Genomic DNA, 16,977 nt, shown 5'->3' with positions numbered 1-16,977 from the left:
TTCGAAAATTTCGTTTGACTTTGCACACCGCGTTTTTTATGCCCGCCGCTTTAGAAACACGCATCGACATCGCAATATTTCATTCCAAAGATCAGCCATACTCGTACTTGTATAAATCTCTGTTCATCGCGTTTGTATTAATACAAACGCACGTCGAAAGCGCATTTAAAAAACGCAGCGTGCAAAGGCCCTTAGGCCATATTTTGTAATGGTAAAGTGATTTGAACTCAAGCCGATGTTTTTATTTCATAAAAATTTTATAATTAGATAAGTCGCGTTGGAACTATTTTTATAGATATGTCTAGTATACAATAACTCCAATGATATTATAATTACGATTATCTTCAAGTTAAGGTTAGGTTAATATGGTGCAATACGCGTCACAAATTGACGAGGTCCCGGATTATAATAGCAGGTAAACAACCTAAGGGTAAGGTAGGTACAAAAACTTTTTACGACAAACAATGTAAACTTTGAAAACCTTGTAAATAATTTTAGGTCTCAAAAGGGACAAGAGTGTAATGATATTAATTTTAATATTTAATATCCATTACAGTGACGTTTCTTCTTTTTGTTTGTTCACCCACGTCTCATGAAATAAAATGAGGAATGTATTTGTTAATTTCGAGTAAAAAGGTCGACCTCTCTGACGTGCGCCGAATTCTAAATTCAAAAATTGCTGGTGTATTTTCTTTTTAAATTAATCTTTTAATGTTACTGGCTGTCTCGATGGGTTAAAATAAATTAAAAATGTAAGGCGCATCGTTCATTATGATAGAGCTTTATTCTAAAGGCGTTTTAATTTCCGTCATTAAAATAAGCGTTAATTTTGCCATAGAAAGAGAAGTAAGTTAGTAAGAAAATAAATTATTAATTAATTTATAAACTATATACAAAGGTGTTGAATCACAAGAACAATTGCTCATTACAGCATGCAAAATTCGAAATTAATTTAAATTTTTGAAATACATTATTAACAAGGAATAAAATGGAATTAAATAAAGTAACAAGTGCTGTCACATTTTGCATGTAAGATTTTTAGTTTAATTTTTTTTTATTCCTTTGTAATACCTACACACTATAGATTGAGCAAGGGTAGGTTACATATTGTTATTAGCTGTTGCTCGCAGCTTCGTCTACATCCCATGGGAAGGTACTCGGGATTAAAAAGTAGCCTTTTTTTTAAATAGTGAATCTTTCTATATTCTCTGGTCCCATAGATTACATCTTTATCAAACGTTTCGAGTTCCATCATGTCAAAATAATAATATATTAAGTGGGAAAAGTAAAAGAAATAATATACGATAGGGAAAAAACGAGCAAGCAGGTCTCCTGATGGAAAGCAATCACCATGGCCCATGGACACCCACATTAGTTGAATTACGGATGCGTTGCCAGCCCTTGGAGAAAAGAGTAGGGTCGTGTTTCGTTACTTTGTAGGACTGAAGATAATTAACTCTTTAAGGAATGTGACATTAGGGCGTTTTAAAAAGTATACTTACCCTTTCTTTTTTGAAATTTTGCAAAAAATATGGTTTTTCCTACTCAGAATCAAGAGCACAATCGTTTTCAATGGTTTAAAAAAAATCCCCATTTTTTCATATACTTAATCTTTTTTATGAGTCAGTTTTGTCACGCTCATACTGACTTGTATGAAAAAAACGTCGCAAAACGGATTTCTTTCTGGGGGACATTTTTTTAAAGAATCGGATACGATTGTTACCTACTCTTGATTCTGAGTAGGTAAAACCATATTTTTTCAAAATTTCAAAAAAAGAAAGGGTAGGTACACTTTTTTTAAAACAGCTATTAACGCTGTTTATAATATACTGCTGTTAACCTCGACTCCATTCGCGTAGAATTCATTTATCGGTAGGTATTCTGCAGGAACTACGTTATTTACCGGGATATAAACTATCCTATCTCCTTCCCCGGGACCCAATCTATCTGTGTACTGAATTTCGTCTAAATTGGTTCAGCGATTTAGATCTGATAACTAAACTTGCTATAAAGTCTTGAAAACCAACAATTTATTTTAACTCGGCGATGATTTAAAATGTTCCCACTAAGTGGTCCACCATTAGTTGCCGTCTAAAGTTTTAATGGCCGGCCACAAGATAGCAAGGAGCAGTGCTTTATTCAATTAAGTTGTTATGGTCTTAGGAAAATTTGTGATTGCCTTGCGAAATGGCTTTAAGAAGCTGTTTTTTACGTGGAATTAGAACCTGTTTGTAAAGCGCGTTGGTTGTGCTAATTATTTGGCAGTTTGGAAATTTCGACGAAAATTGTGTTGCAGTTGAGAATCAGCCGTACCTACGTACATACTTAATGTTTTTTTTAGTGACTTGTGTTTAATAATATAGTCATTTCAGAGTTTATATCTGAACAATTGCTGAACCGATTTAAATGAAACATAGCCGAGAACAGCCACAAGGACATTCACGGTACAAAAAACCATGAAAATAATTTTCTACTAGTCTGAAGTCGGTGCCTGAGCACGAGCCAGCAGGAGTGGACCTAATTACTTATTAGTTGTCGACCTCACCTACATACTAATGTATATATTGGGCTTAAATCACTAGTAATAGCTCGTGCTGAGGCACCGACTTCAGACTGGTAGAAAATTATTTTCATGGTTTTTTGTAGTCGGTTTACTTTTTTGGTATAAAAATTATTTTTTTCATGCTTTTTCGCGTAAATTATCTTAGATACAATAGTTTAATGTCAACTGCTGGTCACCTTTTACGAAAAATTGCTTTTTCCGATGCAGAGACGATCATTATTGAGGAGTCCTGGTGCTGCACCACACCACCCGTTCCATTTCACCCTTTGCATTACTTCATAGCAACTGTGTTAAAGTAATTGAACTTCGACCCGTGAACTACTTGTTATTGAGTAGCAACTCTATTGATCAAATCATCTTCATCATCAGTTCCTCTTAACCAAATGATGATTTTCAAGAATATCATAGGTGTCCCCACAACATTTGAAGAGTTTCCTCGATTTCCTAAGGATCTAATCATCAGATTGTGTTTTGGTTGTTCTGGGACTTAGTTGAAGGCATTCCATACGAACGAAAAAAAAATTCAAATCGTTTCATAAATGACGGAGTTCTGAGCTAACAAACATAAAAAATACAACCGAACTGATAACCTCCTTTTTTGAAGTCGGTTAAAAAATTCGCATCGAGGGTCCATCTGTTTGAGAGCTACGATGCCACAGACAAACATTGATGTCAAACATATAACGCAAAGTTTAACTAGAAGAGAGATCCTTTTAAGGGATACGTTCGCCTTTGTACATCTTATTACACTGTGTTCTGTTATTTTCATGTGTTTCTATGTACAATAAAGAGTTTTACAATATAAAACAATACAATATTCTGTTTCGTAAAATACATAACCGCCCCATATGACTTTGGCAAGGTGAGACTAATTGCACCGCTAAATTAGCAAAGCAAAACTCCAAAAACCGAAGCAAGAAATCCTTTCCAGGGATTTGCTGCCCTTGAAAATTACGCAGACGAGGATTATCCGCGAATCTATAATGACGCCGAAAGAAAATGTATTTTACGTAACTTCTTAACACGCTTCTCGCGAATTGAAAGGTTCGGAATGAGATTAGGCGAAAAAATTGAGGATGGCAAAATTGTTGTTGGCGCTTGGGAAAACCCACTACATAATAAAGTTTATGAAGTTACCAGGTTAGCACACCAATGCGACACAAGTCTATATTATACTTACGACTCAATGCTGAGCACAGGTTTCCGCTCAAAATAGAGGCTTGGGTCCTAGTTCTTAGTGCCCTCAGTTCGGATGGGAATTTTGTAAATTTTGCTGTGAAGCTCATGGTGAAATGCAATTTTGCAAATGAATTACATAACTCAAAAATCCCGGGCTCGAATTCACGACATTCTGCTTAAGACGCGCTAGGTCAAACTACCATAATCAAAGGCTTTTTATTCCGCGACTGTACCTTATATGGCAGATTTTGTAAACTGTGATGTTTTGCTACGCATGCTCTGTGTTCGTGCCTGATATCATAGTCAATTAAAGACAGATCCTCAAAGAGCATCGTTAAAACATTCCCTTTACTACCTAACTTATCCATTTTACGTAATCCCGTAAAACTGAACGCCAATCGCGCCGATAATTTCAGAGTTGACGAAACGGGGACATTTTTATTCCTCCCCCCACCCCTGGAACTGGGAAACTTTTAATTGCTTTCGAATTAAGGGGTTGATTTGCGAAAGCATCGTTAAAATTAATTGGTGCAAATTTTAAAGTTTTACGGCTGCTCGAACAACGAGTTTGGTAACTAACCTTATGTCACGGCATGAAATATGTCGTGCACGGCAAAAGGGACTTGGCGGTTACGTCATTTTTACTAATGTTTTTATTGGAAATGAGTGTCGATTTACTTAAGCGCCAAGTCGCATAGAGGTCTCGTTTATGTTGACGCATGGTGTTGTGCGAATAATTATTAAGAAACGGGGGTTGATGGCCATCTTAACTGGCTGGCAGGATTATGGTTGCAATCTAGACTACTAAATATCGTAACGTAACTAGCCGTGCTACCACAAAAACTTAGATACTGGTTGAACGAGTGTTTAACATAGGACAATTCATAAAAATAAAAATTAAACTTTTTACAGCGAAAGAAACTGAATCTCGTACCATGGTGGAACCTTTGTGCTACTGATATCATATTGACATTCCGTACTGCTACCGGAGAAATCATAGCGAATTATATTATGAAATGATCCCACCCTGCTACACAATTTAGTTTCCTTGACACATTAAAATCCATTTTCATTACATTTTTTTTTAATTACAATTATTTTTTTAATTTTTGATGTTGAAATTGCTTTAATTTTTCCAATAATTTCAACTTTCTTATCTGTAAATTTAATTATTTGATCTAAAATTAGTTATTTTTTTATAATTGTATTAATTTTAGGACTTTCTCATGAATGAAATCAAAATATATTAAAATGAACAAATTAAATAAATTAGGATAATAGTTTAAAATAAAAAACATTTGATTTGCATTCAAAAAATATTCAAATAATAATTTATCTTAAATACATGCAAAATTATTCGACTTAAAAGAAAGAGTTTAATTAACTCCTTATTTATTAATTGAAACCAAAATAGAGGTATACCACCTATCGCCTTAAAGTCTACTAACTATTTTTAGGGTTCCGTAGTCGTATTTATAGTTTCGCCATGTCTGTCCGTCTGTCTATCTGTCCGTCCACGGCTAAGCTCAGAGACCGTTAGTACTAGAAACCTGTAATTTGGGCATGAATATACATATCAGTCATGCCGACAGTGGTAAAATAAAAATAACTTTTTTTTTTCAGCCTGTTAAAGTGTCCAACTGCTGGGCAAAGGCCTCCCCTTCCTTCCGCCACTCGTCCCTATCTAAAGCATGCTCCTGCCACCCTATTTGATATGCGCCTTAAGACTTCTCGCCATCTTCTATTACTAAAAAAAACTAAAAAAATTACTTAACTAAAAAAAAATTTTTATGGTACCTCCCATAGACGCAGTGGAAATGATTTTTGCTATTCAGTGATTTGCTTGCGAAATATTCAACTTTAAAGTGCAAATTTTCAATAAAATCGAGCGTCCTCTAAAATCTACAGTTGGGTGGAAAAATTGAAAAAAAAATCAAAATGGTAGTAAATATATCAAATTTATACGGAAAATTATAGCGGCTAAGATTGCTTGGGAATTATTAGTAGGTAGTATAAGAGTAAATAACAGCCTAAGGTATTCCTAAACTTGGAACATTCCGTACACAATATGAAAACCTTAGAAAAATATTACTTCATTTTTTCGTAATTGCTACGGAACCCTATCCTGGGCGTGGCCGACACGCTCTTGGTCGGTTTTTTTGAGAAAATCGCTGATTTTACTGACAATTTTTTTCTGTTACAGGTACGAAGCGGCCGTATTGAATTTGCGGCTTAAACAAAGCCCACAGGATAAACAAGTACAGTCGAAAATAATCTAGTTGCTTGACAGTGGATATGTAAACCAAAAGCCCGGCGAAATTGAAAAAAAAAAACGATGTCAACAGCATACATATGCAATGAACGGCAGAGCTCAGAATTCGGAAAGATATAGAGTTGTATACTCGTAGTTCAATGTACTACTAACCGTTTCACAACAAAATGCAAGACTCAGAATTAAAATACACGAGTTTATTGTGCTACATTTGACGTTATGTCTAGTTAGGCAATAGGTTAGGAAAATACCACATTTTTACAAGTTTTATTTAATCCAGCGGGTGAGATTTCGAAATTTTTTCCAGATGTTCAGCTATCTACATACAAAATTTCATTCAAATCCGTCCCGCCGTTTTAGCGTTAAGTAGAATTGATCTCGAAAATACAAACTGAAACATAGATGCACAGAAAAATCAGAAAAAGAGACCAGCGCTGGGAATCGAACCCAGGTCCTCAGCGTTCCGTGCTGCGCGCCATACCCCTACACTACCACTGGACAGGAGTACAGATACGAATTTCTTCTATGCACCACATATCTCAGCGTGTTTGTTTGTTATTTAGTTACTTAAGCAGCGGCACTAGCGACATCTATGTTTTTAGCCCTCATCGAGAAACTTTCAAACAGTCCATTGGAACCATTGGAATTAACCGCTCACCCGGACAAGAGATGTCGCTATTAAGCAATCAATATGGATTTTACGGGATGACCATAAAAGTAACAAAATTTGGAGTTGAAATAAAAAATACAAAAAGACTCCAGAAGCCAATCTTAGAATTGATCTCTCCAACGACTTCTCACACCAACATGCTCATTTTCTTACATGTAACTTCACAGTTTTAGCTGAGAAGTAAATTAAGTTAAGTTTAGTATTGATTAAGTTTAGTTTAGTTTGTTGTGGCGATGATTGCTTCCTATTAAGTATCCTGCATGCTTGTTTACCCCCTCTTAGATAAAAAAATAGCTTTCTAATACGAAGAGGCCCTGAACGGACATATACAGCGAAACTATAGGTAAATATTTATTTTATACCAATTTGACTAGGGAACCTTTACTTGCATAACTGTGCATATAACGATGTTTACTATTTTTTCCAGTATAATAATTATCTATCGTATTGTTCCGTTTGTTGAACAGTTTTTTTTAACCCTAAAAACAAGCGAATAACTCGTCGCGTTCACCATCTCATGTCTGAACGCATAAAGCGACAGTCATGCAATCGAAATTGTATTTTAAAGCTTTGTGACAGGGTTGACATCGATGTTTCACATATTATCGCTGTTTCCCAAACTTTTGGATAGTCTATTAGATTGCCGTTGCCAGCAGTTCGTTAGTGCATTGAGCGTCCGGCGCTAACGTTGTATTGGCTACTTTGAAGCTTTTAAATCGCTCGCAAAATGGCGTTTCCTGAAGTTAGGTTTTGGAGTGATGTCTGCGTTATCTGCCTATCGTTGACGTATCAAAAACGTAAAAGCAATTATTGTATCGTCGATTGATATCGTTTGTCTTGTGTAAACCGATTGCTTTGGTATTTTGCACAAGTGAAATTTGCTTTGTCATCAGAACTACGCATCATTGCTAAATTTTGTAGCTATCAATATCACCATAAGAAGTGGGTCAATATCAAATTCAAAGTTAGCGTTGTATCCTAAAAAGAAAAGCATGAAAAGCAAATAACCTTATCTACAACAAAAACCAAGTAAAGTAGTTCTTCATTTTCTTTATTTATTTTAACGTGTCTGAACTGAGCAGCAAAGAATTCTCCATTACTCGTTATTAGAAGTATTAACGCCCATAAAACTTCTGTCCCCTTCTAGTTCCTGTAAAAGTGGGATACGGGGTACGTGGATATCAAAGCGACAAGCGATAGCGACTTTGATTATTAAGTAAAAAAGTAACTCTATGAGCAAGTTTTAGCAAAGTCTATGTAGAGATATGTAGTAAAAACCTAAGAGAAGTTACTTAATGAGATTGTGTGGTTTTTTTATTTATTTAACATAACACCATTGAATAAGTAAAATAAGTCTTGTGGGAAAAACTATACCTATTCCCAAACTAATCAATGTTTGTTCTACCTATAAACATAATTAGGTACGTATATATTAATTAACCAGACAAGATTGGAGAGTAAAATACACTCCTTTGCAGAATAAACGGCCACTTTTGATTTATTCGAGTACTCAGTTGGAAAAGGGATAAGGGATGCAACAATATAAAATAAAATTAATTTACCGAAGCAAAAACACTTTTGCTTGATAAAATTACGTTGATCTTAATTTGTTTTATTTAGATTTTAGGAAATTACTCATTTTGCCAAAAAAAAGGGTAACTTCAATTGACCCATAGATGTACAGAAAAGTTTTGGGTGCCCATTTTTTTGCAAATGGGTTTATTAGTGTTCTTTACACATACATCTGACCCGGCCTGGGATCTCACCCAAGAGTTTCACAGATACCTACTCTAACCATCACACTCAGTTATTACACAATGTGAACATAGGTACTGTACTTAATACATAACGTTGTTTTTTCTTTTATTCGACTGGATGGCAAACGAGCAAGGGGTCTCCTGATGGCAAGAGATCACCAACGCCCATAAACATCTGCAACACCAGGGGTATTGCAGATGCGTTGCCAACCTAGAGGTATTCTATGTAACGTTAAAAAAATAAAACTTGATAAAAATAAGTAAAAAGAGCAGTTTCGCCCATAACTGTCGCCTCGCCTCCTTACGGCGCATTCCCACTCGGACTAATTAAAAATACCTACCGAGGTTCCAACTTCATTTGGCGCTGGATTAATTGAACCGGAATTGGAGCGACCTATACCGGAACTGGGTCCGTGGGATTTAGCGACAGTGGCTTCGAAAGTTTGAGAAACATTGTTTTTTGGATTTTCGGCAGTGACTAAGTTAGAAATTATTTTAACTAGAATAGGTACAGTCGAACCATTTGATTTCTAACTGACCCACCGTAGAACGTTTTCACAGTAAGTGTCACATATTTCCTTGTCAAACAATGCGATGTCACTGTCACTACCTATGATTTTTTCTACGAAAAGTTTCCACAGAACCTGAATCGAAACTACTATTGTCAGTTGGTTCGATGCTTAAAATTTTAGATTTTCTATATATTTGAATAATACTCTTAAGAATTTTGACAATTTTAAAATGATGTTGCTGAAGATTCTGCTAAAACCCCAAATCGTGTTATGAAATTCCCATAATTAATTATTTACTTTACGAATGAAATTTCGGGGATTCGATTTGTAGCATTCGTACATGGCGGATGTAGACAATATCTAATTTTGCTATTTCTGTTTCTTTGGCTAGTTGAAGTATAATTTGGATAGTGTTTTATGCGACGATTAACCTTAACAGTGAATAGTGATCACAAAATTCTAGGTATATTGCTCTCGTGTCTGGCATTTTTTAATGCGCAAGTTGTCTCCGCGTGGTTGCTGGAATTTTACTATCAAGTTGCAAAAACTACAATCACCGTACAACGTCCAAAATAAAATACGTCCGTAAATTGTCCTATTAATTAGGACAGAAAAGCCATATCTTAAAAGAGAAGAAAAAGAATGAAATTTCCTTACTCCTTTCTATTGTAAAGGTTGCCTGGAAAAGATCGCTGTGAAGCGATGAGACAGCCTATTGCTATGGCTAACCTTGGAAAATTTCTATGTACCTACCTGAGCTACCTGTGTTTTCTGTACTTACTGGTTAATATACTACATTATGGTGTTTAATAAAGAGTCATTGTATTATTATTTTTTCTTGTTGTTGTTTATGTAGGTATATTAATTATAATGTAGTTTTAGGAAATTACTTGCGTTTGCATGTTAACAACAAATAGTTTTTGATAGTCAACGTTCTTTCTGAGATTTTTAGGAAAGACGTACCACGCTCTCTTATAGGTCTTCTACTTCCATCTAAAGTAACAGCGATTCCAAAGTTACCTTACTGTCTTACACACACACAATCACAATGGTTTTCACCATTTCTTTCTTCCACACCGTATCTAGGTAGTGCCACCAGAGTTGAGGTCACGCACACAAGAACATGTCATGTAATGACAGCGCAATTTTGGCATTCACTCATTCATTTAATTCATTCTCCTTTTATGCAATCAGTTCTGTAGCTGTGTGTGTAATCATTTACTTCAACTCTCGTGGCACTACCTATAAAACGAGGGTAGAAAGAGATGATGAATGCGGTAGCGAACGTCAGCGCGTTGGACAATACGGCCTCTGGATTCAGTAATTCATTCAGACTATTGACATTAACCCGTAGAGTTCAAATCGGACTGTCACGTTCAATATGTACGTAATTTAATAACACAATAGCTCTTTAATGAACACGCGTTCACATTAATTACGAATTGAGACGATACGTGTGTTTACTCGAGTTTTGTTACGGATGTCGTGTTTTGTTTATGTGTTGTTACGCTACGATTCAAACATTATATGGTAACACTGCTTCTATTTACTATTTACTTACTTACTTGTTCCAAATGTAGTCGTAAGTTAGGTGCCTTGCTCTCCTATAGTTTGTTTGCTTATTGAATTACGAGTATGTAAGCTATCTTAATTTCACTGACTAGATACGATGATCTGGGAAATTAACAATTATGGATGGAAAGGTCGAAAGCAAAAAAATTAGGTAAGTATTCAAATATTGTTATTTTTATAGATTAGGGGGTAAACGGATCGCCTGATGGTAAATGACAATCGTCGCCCATGGACACCTGCAACACCAGAAGAGTCACAAGTGCGTTGCCAGCCTTTTAGGTAGGAGTACGCTCTTTTTTGAAAGCTTGAAGGTTATATCGGTCCGGGAATACCGCAGGCGATAGTTCATTCCAGAGCTTGCTGTGCGAGGCAGGAAATATCTGGAAAAACGCACAGTAGAAGACTGTCAACCATCTATATGGCTATGGAGAGGGCTATGCTCGGGGTTTCTCTGCGGGGTAGAATCAGAAATGATGATATCCGCAGTAGAACTAAGGTTACCGACATAGCCCGAAGAATTGCGAAACTGAAGTGGCAATAAGCGGGGCACATTGCTCGCAGGACTGATGGCCGATGGGGTCAAAAGGTTCTCGAATGGCGTCCGCGGACATGGGAGACGAGGTGTCGGTAGGCCTCAAACAAGATGGAGCGACGACCTGGTTAAGATCGCGGGATCGCGGTGGATGCGAAAAGCACAAGACCGGTCTGAGTGGAGAGCCTTGGGGAAGGCCTACGTCCAGCAGTGGACGTCTTTCGGCTGACATGATGATGATGATAAACCATCTATATGGTGAGGATGGAAGTGTTTTGTCACGTAGGGCGGTAGCGGAAGGATGCGGCAGGGATCAACCCGAATGACACCTCGGAGCACTCCCCGTTGTACATGCGTTAGAGGATGCACAGTGAAGCTACATCCTCACGCAGCGCCAAAGAGTCAAGTCGATTGATGTATTGATTTGAGATAGGTACGAGATTTTTTCAAAGTACGATAACCGCTTAAATTGTTTCAGACCCGGGAAGGAGATAAGATAGTTTTTATCCCGGAAAATTTTAAAGCTCCCGCGGAATAGTGATAAACGAATTGTTGGCAGACGACGTTGCGGGACAAAGCTAGCTAATTGTAGACGGCGAACCAATGGCAGTGGATATGTTTTTAAATACGCATAATGAAAATACTCGAGATTTTTTTGACCTTGATAGATTCTCGAGATTTGTTTGACACTGATATTTTAATACTTAACAATCCTGATATTATTATGAACCTATTCATACACAATAGAGAAGATTTATAGGAGCCAATTAGGGGCAAACAACTTGACACGAACGTCATTCATAATACTCACTTTTAATTGACTATCAACAATAGTCTTTTGTTTCATTCGACGTTGATTGTATCAGGTATTGACGTTAAAAATACAAACAAATTGCGTGGACACCATTTGCTAAGCAAACTTCTGGTATTAAATCTTTTTTTTTTTACACATTAAAAGAACTGGTAAGTACCTAATAAACCCAGTTCCCGTGTGGTGTCGGGTTAGAATGACACCTCTCCATTTCTTCCGTGGATGTCGTAAGAGGCGACTGAGGATAGGTTACGGTATACCGTAGGTGATAGGCTAGCAACCTGTCATTATTGTACCGTTTTTGTCAAACTTAAAACCTAATATAAAAGTGGCTCCGAAGCGGTAACGTTTCGTGTGCTCTGCCTACCCCATTTGGGAATACAGGCGTTATGTTTGTGTGTTGTGTGTGTGTGTGTGTGTGTGTGTGTGTGTGTAAGTAATAAAAACGCCTTCAATTCAGTAATTTTTAACACCTACCATTTTAAAATTAATGTTGTGGTAATAGCTGTCCAGTGTCAGAAAAGAGTGGATACCTCTTTCATGGATGCTTCTTTTTCAAAATTCATCTATATTTTTAATCAAACAAAAGGATTGACTGGAAAAAGTTTCGCTGTGACAAAATAATCCATACATTAATTTGTCTTTAGGCTGCGTTCCCGTCTTAAACACGCACACATTCTCGCATATCTCTGATGTGACCTTAACAATGTAACTGCACAACGTTATGGCAAAGGCAAAATAACCTAGTTATTTACGGCACACGGCTGCCTCGTGACATTTCATTACGACACGTAGAAATGAGGCCCGCTTTATCACACGGAATAAACTTCATAATACACCCCCGGGATTAAATGGCTTCGTAGCGTCTTACCAAATTGCATACGTCTGTTAAAGCTTAAATTTAGAGATATTTATTTTTGTTACGCATTACAAACCAAATAATATGAAAATAATAAAAAAAAATATAAAGTATTGTAGAAAAAAAAGGAAAAAGCAATGTTTCCGCCCGGGATCGAACCGGGGGCCTTCTGCGTGTTAGGCAGATGTGATAACCGCTACACCACGGAAACTTGTTGCTGAATGTTGAATTTAAGTATATGCTTATGCGAACGTTATTTTTTTTTTCTTATAGATAGTGAAAATTCATGTGATATGGATAAAAAATGTATAGGTAGAGATACCAGTTTGCAATTTTACGCTGTTACTCATTCTCGGTCCTCTTACGACTATAATAACAAATAAAAATAAGTGTTATAATTAGGTTGTACCTATTTTAATACATCTGGTGCAATGACCTGCATTAATATCTGCCACAGCGGAGCATGCAAATATCTGACATGAGTCACAGATATTATTTTATACTCGCTTTGTTAGGGTTCCGTACCCAAAGCGTAAAAACGGGGCCCTATTACTAAGACCCCGCTGTCCGCCTGTCCGTCCGTCTGTCACCAGGCTGTATCTCATGAACCGTGATAGCTGGACAGTTGAAATTTTCACTGATTATGTATTTCTGTTGCCGCTATAACAGAATAAAATTAATATTTGAGGGGGGCTCCCATACAGCAAACGTGATTTTGTGTCGTTTTTTGCTCGATATTAATAACGGCGCAGGTACACGCTTGAAATACTTATTTATAGAATACTAACCTTAGAATATTAGCCTTACTTAACCCGCGGCTTTGCCTATATGCCCGTGCATTTTTTGAAATATACAACGACAACAGATTACCTACACGATTCTTGTTACCATGGCAACGCAATCGATAAATGTCTTAGAGTTTGGCCTGAAAAGGTTACGGTAACAATTTGAAAGGACAACGTTCGCTTGCTCAACGCTATTATGTTATTGCAAACGAAGTTAAGACGTCACGACACGTCATCTTGAGAGCCGAGGTACGGTACGTCACCGTTGTTGGACAGCGCCCTCTATTCCTGTTTAAACATAAAATATTATCCCACGGGAACGCATTACCAGGATATCAAGTATCCCGTGTCTCAATGCAGATATTTGTTTATCTGTACACCAAGTTTCATGTAAATCCGTTCAGCCGTTATTGCGTGATTCAGTAACAAACATCTAAACATTCACATTTATAATATTAAGTAGGATTTAGTCGTATATTCACTTTAAAAATAAATGATTAAAACAAAATAAAATCAATATCTAAGGGGGGCTCCACGCAACAAACGTGGTTTTTTGTTTGCTAATGTCTAATGTCTCTGGGTCCCTAGTGACGGATACCGTAATAGAGGCAGACCGAAGAGGAGATGGAGGGACGACTTAGATGCCTATAATGTGGGATGGCGGGAGCTCGCCTTTGATAGGCAGGAGTGGAGCAAGAGAGGAGAGGCCTTTGCCCAGCAGTGGGACACAAAAATAGGCTAAAAAAAAGAAGTCTAATGTTGTATAGAATAAATTGTACGGAACCCTTCGTGCGCGAGTCCGATTCACACTTGGCCGGTATCTTTGTATCAGATATTGGTGCTTGGTGACTGTACCTTTGTAAGTTAACCGTTTTATCAACGTTTAAAACTATTACAATTTACTCTAAAATAATTATTAACAAGCAACTAAATCCATGCAAGTTTCACGGCAACTAATTAGCAAAGCTGGTACAGTTCGAACCCACAGTAAACTGGGGATCAGACCTCCGCAACAATTAACTAGCCAACTTAAACTGCGCAAACTGCTGAGTAATCTCTCTTGAGCTTAATACCTACAGCGATAGAAGCTGTAGCTTTTTTATGGATTAGGGGACAAACGAGTAAACGGATCGCCTGATGGTAAGCGGTTTCCGTCGCCCGTGGACACCTGCAACACCAGAAGCGTCACAAGTGCGTTGCCGGCCTTTTAGGTGGGAGTATGCCCGGCATGATTATGAAGCCGTGGTGGCCTAGTGGTTTGACCTATCGCCTCTCAAGCAGAGGGTCGTGGGTTCAAACCCCGGCTCGCACCTCTGAGTTTTTCGAAACTCATGTGCGGAATTACATTTGATATTTACCACGAGCTTTGCGGTGAAGGAAAACATCGTGAGGAAACCTGCACAAACCTGCGAAGCAATTCAATGGTGCGTGTGAAGTTCTCAATCCGCACTGGGCCCGCGTGGGAACTATGGCCCAAGCCCTCTTGTTCTGAGAGGAGGCCTGTGCCCAGCAGTGGGACGTATATAGGCTGGGATGGATGCCCGGCATGACACGGCGGTGCTCGATCGATTTTGTGTAACTCGTTTGGATTGTGACCCCGCAATGTATGGCTACTGGCAGTAAGGTACACTATTTTCTTGAAGGCGAAGGTCATATCGGTCCGACAATACCGCAGGCGACAATTTAGTTTTATGGTAGACAGGCATTTAATGAACCGATGCTGGGCCTTACTCTCTGATATAATATAATATTACTTAAGCTAAGAGCCGTGGTGGCCTAGTGGTTTGACCTATCGCCTCTCAAACAGAGGGTCGTGCCATCGAAGTTAACCCCGTAACTTTAAAAACAATAGAACGTCTTGTGATAGCAAATTACGCGATAGCGTTATGTGCAGTCAACGGCATAAATAAGTGATCACTTTTGTACCTTGTCACTTTAACGACATGTTTGAAAAACCATACGAAATTGTGTAACGACTGAAAGCGACAAGGTTCACAAATGATCACTTATTTATGACGTTGACTGTACTCGTAACTTCGTTTCGACTCAATCCTTGACGACAATCGATAGGCATCGAATGACCAAAGGTAGCACTCCACTGCACGGAACACTTATTCTGCGACGGAACTCGTACCAAACTAAGCCGAGCAGCGTCACCTCAAAACCAATAGAACGTTTTGTGATAGCAAATGACGCGAAGCGTTATCTACATACCTACTCGTAACTTTGCTTCGAGTAAATTCTTGGCGACAAACGATAGGCATCGAATGACCAAAGGTTGCGGTCCGATGGCGGGCCTATCGGGGCGTTTTCCCGCCTTTTAGCTGGCTTTGTGAAAACTGAGCCCGTTGAGCCCCGTCAAATTCACTAGTCCTTTGATGGAAAGGTCCGTTTCCATTAATGCGAAGGTAACAGATTCAAAGGTCAATGTCATTACATTAGAGCGCAAATATGTTTGGAACTATGTACCTACATAGATGTTTACCAGCAGTTCTGCGCGTTTTTAAAGGCTTTGACCATCTAACCACTTCTTCTGCTGACTGAACGTCCACTTAAAAAAAATAACATATGGCTTTTTTTTATTTTCAGCCAGTATTTTAACTTAAAAAGAAGAAAAATCTTTGTGGAAAGTTTCTTGCGGTATATTCTTCTTGACAAAATCAGTCTTGACATAAAGATCCAAAAGTGCTGTTAGTTTAAAAAGAAACATATACAAAAAGAGCCCTTTGTGGCGTACTTACAGAATAAACGTTTTGGTTTTTTTTTTGACATTTATTGTCCTCCTACATCACCAGTACACGTACGAAAGCTGCATGATATTGCTATGCAAGTTTCCTTTACGTTTCGGATCAATCTACGTAAATACGAACCATGTTTGCCGATGTTAAGATTCCATCCGACGATGTAGGTACACAAACTGGGTCCGTGTCGCACCAAAGCCGCTGTGATAGACTAACGGCTGGCTGATTGGATTTTACCGGTAAGCTGGGCATATCGATTGTTTGTAATTGGTTCAAAGTTGGTATAAACGTTTATGTGACTGTCTGATGCAGCTTACCTACCAGTTGCAAAAGATAGCGAGTTTTTCATGTACATACTATATATACATACGTATGTGTATCGTAGCCGTATTTAAAATTAAGAGTATGAAGTATTGTACGGGTGCTCTTCGTGTAAGGTTAAGTTAATCTTCCAAGCTCTCTGCCTTTATATTAGAGCTCTATCTCGGTGTTCATCATCATCATCATCAGCCCACAGCAGTCCACTGCTGGACATAGGCCTTTTCCATGGCGCGGCACAACACTGTTTTCAGCCCCTCGCACCCATCCGCTGCCAGCGACAGCGACCCTCTTAAGGTCGGACGACCGTGCCTCAGGACGCCCTACACTACGTTTTCCCGTCCGTCGTTTCGTCTACTCCACCGTTCATCGGTCCTGCGACAGACGTGGCCAGCCCAACGCCACT

At 38.1% G+C, this 16,977-nt stretch overlaps 1 protein-coding gene and 1 non-coding gene across 3 annotated transcripts in view; one reads left to right on the top strand and one right to left on the bottom strand.

Moving 5' to 3' along the window:
- Positions 1–16,977, top strand: part of Sdc (Syndecan) — a 442,876-nt gene that overhangs the window by 352,354 nt on the left and 73,545 nt on the right. The window lies entirely within an intron of this gene.
- TRNAV-AAC (transfer RNA valine (anticodon AAC)) lies at positions 12,866–12,938 on the bottom strand. Its single transcript has one exon. It is a non-coding gene; the product is annotated as a tRNA-Val (tRNA).

The sequence above is a fragment of the Choristoneura fumiferana genome, chromosome 18 (genome assembly GCF_025370935.1).
Source record: "Choristoneura fumiferana chromosome 18, NRCan_CFum_1, whole genome shotgun sequence".
Taxonomy (NCBI): domain Eukaryota; kingdom Metazoa; phylum Arthropoda; class Insecta; order Lepidoptera; family Tortricidae; genus Choristoneura; species Choristoneura fumiferana.
The sequence above is the reverse complement of the archived record's forward strand: the minus strand, read 5'-3'. Positions and strand labels throughout refer to the sequence as shown.